The sequence below is a fragment of the Ascaphus truei genome, chromosome 2 (assembly GCF_040206685.1).
Source record: "Ascaphus truei isolate aAscTru1 chromosome 2, aAscTru1.hap1, whole genome shotgun sequence".
Classification (NCBI taxonomy): domain Eukaryota; kingdom Metazoa; phylum Chordata; class Amphibia; order Anura; family Ascaphidae; genus Ascaphus; species Ascaphus truei.
The window spans coordinates 440,026,472-440,037,030 of record NC_134484.1 but is presented as its reverse complement, the minus strand read 5'-3'; the positions used below and the strand labels follow the sequence as shown (position 1 = coordinate 440,037,030).

The following is a 10,559-nucleotide window of genomic DNA, read 5'->3' as shown; positions in this document are numbered from 1 at the left end:
GCGGTCGCGGGTGCCGCCAGAGCCAGCGACGGACCCGACGGCTGCTTCCAAAGGTGGGGGCCGGAGCAGGGAGTAGCGCGCTATCTGCGCGAGCAGGCCGGTTGCCGGGGACGTGATTGTCACGAGAGCTTGCGACAGACTGTAATTGACACCAAAACTATATATAAATATATATATACCTGGGTTTGAACTGGGACGAGACTTAAGATATAATAAAGTGATTTTATTCCTTGATAAAGGTGAACACAGCAAATATGTACAAATAACAGGCAAAATATAGACACTTACGTAAAATGGAAATGATGAAGCAGTCATATCTGGACTGGCAGTTCATACAGCACTCTTCATAGTCATCAAGACACCAAAGACATGAAAGACCTCTGGCAGGAAGATAGTGCATAGCGTTTCTCTCAGCAATCAGGAAATCATTCAGCAAACGAAGACACAGGAATATAGGGAACAGCAGTTTATATATCCTTTGTCCCTCTATTCTTAACCTTAAGCACAGGGGATTGGTTTTCAATTACCTCCAGCCACTCACTAACGTGGAAAAGCATTCTGACCCATGCCCCCCTGCTAGTTGGCACATGCGCAGTAGAACTCTGGGGGTCTCATTTCTGAAGCCCCACATTTACATCAGGAATGCCAGCCAGTCTATCCATTTGGAGTTCTGGCAGGAAAACCTTTGTTGAAAGGTGTGAAGTGGGACACTTAAAGACTGATCTGGCTTGAGCCTCCTCCGCCCTTAGGTAAACAGGGAGGGTGACAAGATCCTTTGAAGAATACTTAAGTCCTAGACAGTTGGGCGTCTCCTAGGGCCATCTGCTACCTTATGGCCAAAAGAATTTCCTCTGGAACTTATCCATACCTTAAAATACAATATAAAGCATAAAACATAAACGTATTAAAATATCCGGGTCCGTTAGGTCTAGCAGGTCCAAACTTCCCAGTTCTCATTGCCAGAACTGGGACACCATATGATCCAAAAAGCGACTTGCTACGACCTATGGAGTCGGAGTTACACAAATGCCCATTCAGGGCCTCATGCAGTAAGCGACGATTATGTGAAATCGGCAAGCTTATCGATTAGTCATGTTATTGGCGTTTTTCCCTCTCCGTATGCAGTAAGTGCCGAATACATTCAAAATCAAGCCGAAAACAAATCCGACCACTCTCACGATGATGAGCCGATCACACACAGGTGTATCGGCGTGCGTGGCGGGGTGCTGTTAGGTTGCACAATCACAAATCTTGCTGAATCAGGCGAAACAAGCATGTTTTTGATTGCGCGCCATATTTAAAGGCAACGTGTACTGCTAATCATTCTCTGTGTTGTTGGGAGTGAGAGAGAGAGAGACGCACAGAGCTGGACGATTGAAGATTTGCATATTGACTGAGAGACTTGTTGTGTATTGGGTGAGCTTTGTCCTTTGTTGTTTTGTTTACATCTTTGTCTTGTTTTATATGTGGAAGTGGTTCGTGTGATTGCCTGTACATTTCTTGTCTGTTTTTTGTGAGTGCTGGAAGTATGCCCGCAAAGCGTGGGAAGAGTGATGCTGGTGGGAGTGGGACTGCTACTCGTGCGAGTACGCGTCGGAGTGAACGTTCTGTTCAGGGGAGTGATGTTGCTGGTGCACCGAGTGGTGTTGCTGAGAGTGGGAGTGCTGTTGCTGGGAGTGGAGTGCTGGTGCTGGGAGTGGGAGTGCTGTTGTTGGGAGTGGGAGTGCTGGTGCTGCGAGTGGTGTTGCTGGGAGTGGGAGTGCTGTTGTTGGGAGTGGGAGTGCTGTTGCTGTGAGTGGGAGTGCTGGTGCTGGGAGTGCTGGTGCTAGGAGTGGGAGTGCTGGTGCTGGGAGTGCTGCTGGTGGCGCAGTTGCTGATGGGGTGGATGGTGGTGGCGTGCTTGCTGGTGGCCAGCTTTTGGAGGCTCTACCATTGGAAGAAGGAGAGTCCAGTCAGCACCAGCCAAGCTCTGACCCTAAACCTGCTCGGAAGAAACGTGTGGAGAAGCCACGTAATCCTCGCTTCAATGACCAGGAAAATACAGCTCTTGTCACTGGCATTCTGGAGCACTATGACAGTATCTATGGACATTTAGTAGGTAAGTGTACCTTTACATTTATTATTCAAATACATGTGATCCTAGGTCATCTGAGTTTTGTTCATATGCAAATATGGGTACACAATATCTTTCTATGTTCATTAGTGTGGAAACACAGCTTTTTATCATGCCTTACAAGGACAAATAAACACAGCCGGTCAATTTGCCAGAACTGCATACAATATGAATGCAACCTTGCTTACATGTATAGGTTTAGTAGTGAATGCTCATGTGCTTCACATATTACACATAAAACAGCATGTTTGCTATCTCTTGGAACAGCTAGCAGTGTAGGAAACTGGTGCTTATATTATTATTAATTCACCTCATATCTTTTATATGTTTTTCAAGGGCGGACAAGTGCAGCAAGCAAAAAAGAAATGTGGGACACAATAGTCATTGGTGTCAATGCCTGTGGGAATCGTGTCAGGGACAAGTATCATTGTCGGAAAAGATTTGATGATATTAGGTCCAAATTGAAAAAGAAAATACAAGACCAACGCGTGCATGCTACTGGCACTGGAGGTGGGCCCACACCACAACGTCTCATATTGACTCCATTGGAGGAGCTGCTTCGGCCAAAATTACTTACCGTCGTCGTGGAAGGCTTGGCTGGTGACCGTGACATTGGAATTTATCCGTCACAATTTCCAGCAGGTGATAAATATTACTGTACTAGGCGTGTCGTTGCTTACAGTTATTTTGCATATTTACACTGCTTTTTATACTGTCTTCACAATATAAGCATACCTGCATCTATATATGTATATGTCTGATTCTGTATATATATATATCTCAAAATAGACATATATGTAGTAGTCCTACTAAAAGCAGTAACTAATATAGCACGTGCCATTGCGTGCTCATTTACATGTGAATTCCCAAAATGCATAGCTGCAGTGGAAGCAATTGATGGTGGGCGAAGATGGGGAACAACAGGGTAGTACACATGTGTAACACATGTTAATCAGAAATTATTACTAGCTACAGGTACAGAACAGAAATATGTAGAATATTATTGTGTATTTTATTTATTTTACTCCGACAAACATGACATTACTGCCTATTTTAAGCATGCATCAAATATATTGCATGCAACGGCCTACAAACATCACTTGCACTAACACATCTATAGTTGTTTATGAAAAGGTCCATTTTTGCTTTAACTCATATACAGACAGCATAATGAGGCACACGTATCATATTTTATGTCATTGTTTTCATAACTTAAAAACTGCACACGACTATTTAGCTCATCTACCATTGTGTTAAAGCAGCTGCAATTAATATCTCATCACAGCATACACTTCAACAGAGGGGGTGGGGTTCAGCACACACACTAATTGCAGCCTCATTTTAGGGTCAACTTAGTTCACACCATTTTCACCTGTTTCAAGTAATTGAAAGGTGTGGCTGATCAGGCTTTTTGGTGAAGGGAATACCGTTATTACAACCTGACTAGCACAACTGAAGTTAATCACACTCATTTGAAAGCTTCACTTTAGCTACTAAATGCCCCAACAACTCATTACTTATCAAAGCGTACGTCACACATTAGTTCACTCATATCTATAGTTGAACTACTATCAAAGACACATTATCACACACTGCATGTGTTGTCTTGTTGAGTCACAGCCACATTCAGGTGTGCCACATCTTCGATTAATGTACCACACATATCCTCTACCAAAAACAACACTTTTTGCAATATGACCACCTTCATGATAACCATTGTGAATGGTCATCTCATGATAGTTATGTACATTATGATACTGATATCACTACACAACATATGATTTTAAGGTACAAATTTAATCTATTTATCCTCACGCATTACTGCAGAAACATAGTATGTTGTATGTTAGGGAACTCAAAACTTCTAAGTACACAGGCATGTACAGTGTTATTACAACTATTTATGTTCACTTTCACACACATTTTCGGTTAAGCAACTGATGTTGTTAGTTAATCATAAATACAGAACATACAATAAGTGTTTGTTCAATATTTACACATGTAAATGTCAAACTTATGTTATTGTTATATATAGTTGCCCCTGGAGGACATGTGTCACCTGAGATGGAACAAGTGTCTTCACCTGGGTCAGCCAGCTCAACACAACTACAAGGTGAGTGTATCAGTTGGTGGCCATATAATATGTGCTCTTCTATATGTTATGTTGTCATGTTCATTATTTGTTTTGCACATCTTCTTTAAATAGGATTACTTAGTGTCAGTGAAAATTAAGTGTAAGGCAACATGTATTGTGTTAGTGATGTGAACTATCATGTAGGACTTCTGAGTTTAGAGCAACTTTTCATTCATTCATATTTCATACTGAGTCCAAACATTATTCGTAAGTCAAGGTAGTTTTTAATGTGAGGTTATAAAACGTATGCTAACATGTTAGGTGTTACTTAGGACACAGTACAATTACATAGTAACACAGCATACATTAACATGCCATTTAATAATGTGTACATTTCTTTTTAGAACATCATGGTGATGAGGATGATGAGGATGATGAGGATGACGCCGCAGAAGAGACTGAAATACAGTCAAGTGACCATGAAGAGGTGCCAATAGAAACTGTTGTACCGCCAAATCGTCCATCAACTTCCACATACGATGCAATTGTAGCTTCAGAGGGAAAAATAGTGGACGCAGAAAATCGTCGCCATTCAGACATGATGACAGTGCTGGAAAGGATGATTGGACTGCAGGAAGAAACAGTATCACAATTGGCACATCTCCACAGAGTCTTCATTGAAGTGCCTAAACAGTTGCAAAAAATCAACACCTCATTCGAAGCATTAGTTGTTCAGCAAACCCAAGCTAATTACTGGAGAATGACTAATGTACCCCAATTCAACACCTCACAGGCTGGATCATTACATGCTGGCCACTTCTCACCACATTCATCTGATCTTCAGTCACCAGGTCCCAATGTTACCGGTCAAGTAGCACACATTGGTGTGCAGGTTCCTGACGACATCCTACCGCTGCCATCTGTACTACATCACCAGCTGACACCTACAAAGGAGGCCACAAAAACACAACAGCACAAGCAGTTAGTACTGACCAGGAAAGATGAAACGGACCAACCATGTGTTGTGCACGGTGTACCAACTTGCTCACATGTGTCACTGCCCACAAGCCCTGTTGGTGAACAGTCACTGCCCAAAAGCCCTGTAGGTGAGTCACTGCCCACAAGCCCTGTAGGTGAGTCACTGCCCACAAGCCCTGTAGGTGAGTCACTGCCCAAAAGCCCTGTAGGTGAGTCACTGCCCACAAGCCCTGTAGGTGAGTCACTGCCCATAAGCCCTGCCCGTGAAGTGCCAGAGGCCACTCAAAGTGGCTCTGTTGTTGCGAAAGTTGGTGGCAAACGAAAAAAAAAATGCAAGAGACAACAAGCAGGCCTGTTACTCGCTCACAAAAGGAACAAAAAAAATAAATGTTATAATTCACTCAATATGTCTCTGCCCTTGTTTTGTTGACTTCACATTATCTAATTAATATTGTATGTATGCTGAAGACTGTGTTGTTTCCAAACTTTCAACTATGTTCTTGTACACGTGAAGTTTTGGAAATGTTAACACTCAATTAATGAATAGTGTTATAAATATTTATGTATTAATCGTCTGTTCAGTAATGGTCCACCTGGAACCAGTTGCAAAGTTTAGAGAAGCTGCCATTGACTTTGCAGCAAAACATTGCATTTGGGTGTGTTAATTGATGTAAGAATTGCATATGCATATTAGTCACATGCAATTATAAAAACACCTAAGTAACTGCAAACATCTTTCTTGTACGTGTACAGCAGGATTATGTGTAAATTATTACTTACCTTTGCCTTGCTTGGGCATTCTAATTTTGTCCTTTAATCATTTGTGTGTTCTTGTTTCAATAACATCTCAGAATGTATAATAATATATATACACACACACACACACACAGTGTGTGTGTGTGTGTGTGTGTGTGTATATATATATATATATATATACACACACACACACACTGAGTGTGTGTGTGTGTGTGTGTGTGTGTGTGTGTGTGTGTGTGTGTGTGTGTGTGTGTGTGTGTGTGTGTGTGTGTGTGTGTGTATATATATATGTATATGTATATGTATATGTATATGTATATATATATATGTATATATATATGTATATATATATGTATATATATATATATATATAGTACTATATAAACTGGTATACATGTATTTTACAAACTAATACACTTCATGCTTCCTTGTGAAAGCACACTATTTTAATAATACAGGCATAATGTTTGAGAAATATCCTAAGTATGAGACTCTAACAGTATTGTGCTTAAACAAATGTTTATTACTTCATTCAATCATGTTTCTCACCATTTAAATAGGTTTCATACAAGGTATACTTACTGCCATCAATGTTGTGTGTACTCCTGCAATATTAAAAAAAATAAAATATAATATATAAATATATATATATTTTTATAAGAGAGATATATTTAGATATATATATATACACACGTATTTAAACTCATGCAGACAGGGAGTTAACCAGACTTTCACATACACACAGAAATGTAAGCGGGGAAAAAACATTTCTTTTTGCAGGTGTGTGTTTTTACTGATATGCCTGGCTAAGAACTATTTTCACACAGTGGTCTTTGTTAGTTTTCAAAAAAACACTATGTGAACGAATTCAAAGTCTAGGGATGTTTTTCAGAAACGAGATAAAAGAAGGAGAAATGTTTCTCCCACAGTCCCATATCACTAACCACAACTGTTAACCCAATTAGATTTACAAAGCCAATTGGCGTTTGAAATAAGGAGTCAAAGTAGTTAGTTTTGATGACCTTGAGAAGGAAAAACAGGAGTTTGTTAGCCATTCAGCACATTCATTTTGATGAGCAAATAACACAGACCTGCACACAGCTTTTGTGCTACTCAGACATGGCTGATGAATTCGTTACCAATATTAATCCCCTTTTAGGGTATAAGTACATGATCTGTGAAGCCATCTTGAACAGTCGCGGACAGAAAGCAAGCACACGCCAAATCGATGATTTCATTCGAGCAAAATATCCTTATTACCAAGACCGTAAGCATGCACGGAATTTTAATTCCTCAATAAGATTCACTTTATCAAGTAATGACTTTTTTGAACGTGACCAGGATAAGCTACAACACACCTATGGTTTCTGGAAGATTGCCCAGGAAAAACAATTTCTCCTGAAAGACGGCACTTATATTGTCGTGAAAGGCATATTTATTCCTAATGGCAATAGCAATGTATCCGCTACTACTGATCCGTTTGAATCGATACGTGCTGCAATATCTGCAGCCTCCATTCCTGAAACCCACATTGTACAAGAACAAAAGTACTATGATTATGTACCAAGCCTTTCAGCTGAAAATGCATTGTAATGGGAACCCGAAGAAATGAACCTACCTCCCGACCAATTATTTGAAGAAAGCAGTGGCGATTCCTATGAGCGCTTCCTGGAGGAGATATGTGTCATACTGGATTCAGCGGTTGGGTCAAGCGTGGATGAAAATGCCTTGCATTTCTGGAGCGACCAGTTGCAGCCAGGCGAAGAGTTAATTCTAGAAGAATGGTAAATATAACAATCGTTATGCGTTGACTCTGCGTTTAAATTTTTTTTTTTTGTAACCACCATTTTCACTTTCAATGCGTGGATACAGCGTAACATTGCAGACTGCATAACATGTAGCGATCACAAAAAAATTGTTTCCTAATACAATATAGTAGAACCTGAAAGAGTAGTACACATTGCTGACGGTATACATATACGTACTTTCCTATCCCTTTAAACATATTAGCAACATTTTTCCATAACTCTAACACATACCTGTTTTGTTATCATGCAACATCTACAACATTGAAAACCGGGTCCACCACATATGACGTGGGACCCTTGTCATGGGCCAAGGCGTCCTTAAAAAGGATTACGGATGTAAGTCCCGCCCCCAAGCGACGTGCGCGCCTCAAAGCCTATTGGCTGTCATGTTTTGTTATAGTAACGGTAACTGCAGTGTGTGATGCGTGCGGCTCAGTGTTTGTAGGCGTACCCTGGGCGTTAGCCGAATGTTAATTGAGTGGGAGGAGTGTTAGCGTGCGTTTCACGCTGGCTTAACATGACGTCACACGTATTGCATTTGCGCATTGTGTTATCGGCCGTCCTTTCTGTCCAAACACGTCTGGTTTAAAAGAATACAGATGTACTCGTTTAGAATGATTTTAGTTTCATCTTCATTGTATTTGAAATAAAGATGTGATGTTTACTGGTATTTTCTACATGTATTGAACGCACAACGTTCGCTTTGTTTTGCGCATGCGCTAACAGTTAGTGGAGCCAAGCGTGAAGTGCGTGCGCACACTAAGATGTGCGCGCACATTTTTCAGTATACAGGCAACGTTCACTTCATATACATAGTTATGGCTGCTACAAATGATAATAAAAATTACATACTGATGTACACTTGTAGTTGTAACATATAAATGAGTGACGTGTGTATGTACACAATCATATAGAGCTGTGTAACGCGTTGTCACGGATACATATATAGTAAGGTGCCATATTTGACCATCATGTGTTTGCTGTATTTCAGAGATGTCGGGGAAGATACAATCGGATCAATGTATGATTTCAGAAGAGTCTACCTTTATATGAGATGATTGTGAGGAGGAGCCACCGACTACTATACTACATATGGAACTAATTTTATATTGCTTGCAGCGCTTATTAACAAACAATTAAAAAAGTGATACCCTTATGCCTATATTGCATAAGCACTTAATTAACATAATGATGTTGCAAAATAGTGCCTCTTGAATTTTTCTTGAGTGTTCTTTAATGACTACTAACATTTTATGACATGGTGTGTTTTTTATATAACAACCATTCCCACTCTGCTAACACATTTGTGTATTCTATTGTGTAATGGAACGTATGACTGTCGAAACTATGTAACAATAATAATAATAATAATATGAGCATGTTCATGTATAGGGCTGCTAGTTGTACGCAGCGATTTACAGACACATGTTTCAGCCTGAGGTCCCTGGCCCGTGGAACGTACAAATGTTTTTTTGCCGCATGAGGCACAGGGAGATAAAGTGACTTGGCCAAGGTCACAAGGAGCCCACACCGGGAATTGAACCAGACTCCCCTGCTTCAAACTATCAGTGCCAGTGTGTGTCTTTACTCACTGAGCCACTCCTTCTCCCAATGTAAAGGACACTTACAACCAAGTAGCCATTTAAATTTAAAATCTCTTGTTACATGGGTATGTAGATAAAATGGTTTGGGACTGTAGCAAATAATGTTATTGGCCAGATGTTATGGTCCCCTCCAATGCATGATGTTCTGAATATGACATCACCATCATGTTATGAAGTACGTTTCTGTGTATATTTCATTAACCTAACTAACTATAGTTTACGGTGTTTATTAATCGTTTAAAAATACATAGTATAGTCAATATGATGATATAAGCTACCATAATAAAGCTGGTGTTATCATTTGTCGGTGTTATACATGGATCCTACACCAATTGATAGAGACACAAACAGTTGTCTTAAAAAGTGTGTCTATGCTAGTGATGAATGTGCTCCCGTAAGTAAACAAATAAGTACAGTTATCCCCTTTTCTCCAAACACCTCTATATTACATTAATGGAAATTATAAGGAAACATACATAAAATGTGATGAAATGTGAGTAATCATTTTGTAATACAATGCACATGAAACCTCAAGAGTAGCTACATGCATATACATGATACAGAAAGTACATATATGTAACATTTGTGTTTAAACCAATATGTTGTGTTTTTAGTTCAAATAATTATAGGAAGATTGAGGTAGCCACATCTTATGAGAGATGTCAGCAAATATACATACCATGATCAGTCATACTGCAAATATACCTATAATGCAAAGGAACAATATATAAATTGCAAACATTGACATGCCATCTTCAGTACCGTAAACAACACATCAAAGTGTGTATTTGGTGTTAAATGTGCAACACCATGTATATTTAATGACATTCAAAATGTAAATCAGCCTGGTGTACACATCATCTGGATGTACATGTTACACTGCACCAATAACATTGTATGTAAGCATACTAGAAGCATGAATGAGTATGGGCATAATATGTGTTTTGTCTTAGCATAAGGAATAACACAATGCTAAAATATTATTGCTTTGTTACCCAAGTTGTATTGACATACACACAACTAACGTACAATTGAAGAGGGATTCTATAACCTGTGCAACAATAACATACCGGTGCAAAATCCCTTTGTGCACACAGCAGAGAAAAGAAAGGTGTGCAACCCATATTCATCTGTGTCCTACCAGAAGGGTATATAAAAAAACATTGTTGTTAAGATAACATAATGTAAGTATAAAAGTATAACTTGGAACATATCTGTTTGTACTT

General features: G+C 39.6%; 1 long non-coding RNA gene across 1 annotated transcript; it reads right to left on the bottom strand.

The window, feature by feature from the left end:
* Window positions 1-4,464: 4,464 nt before the first annotated feature.
* LOC142488796 (uncharacterized) lies at window positions 4,465-10,201 on the bottom strand. Its single transcript, XR_012799666.1, has 5 exons — window positions 10,013-10,201; window positions 7,540-7,694; window positions 6,504-6,526; window positions 5,012-5,131; window positions 4,465-4,815 (listed from the first exon to the last, which is right to left on the bottom strand). It is a non-coding gene; the product is annotated as an uncharacterized LOC142488796 (long non-coding RNA).
* Window positions 10,202-10,559: the final 358 nt, after the last annotated feature.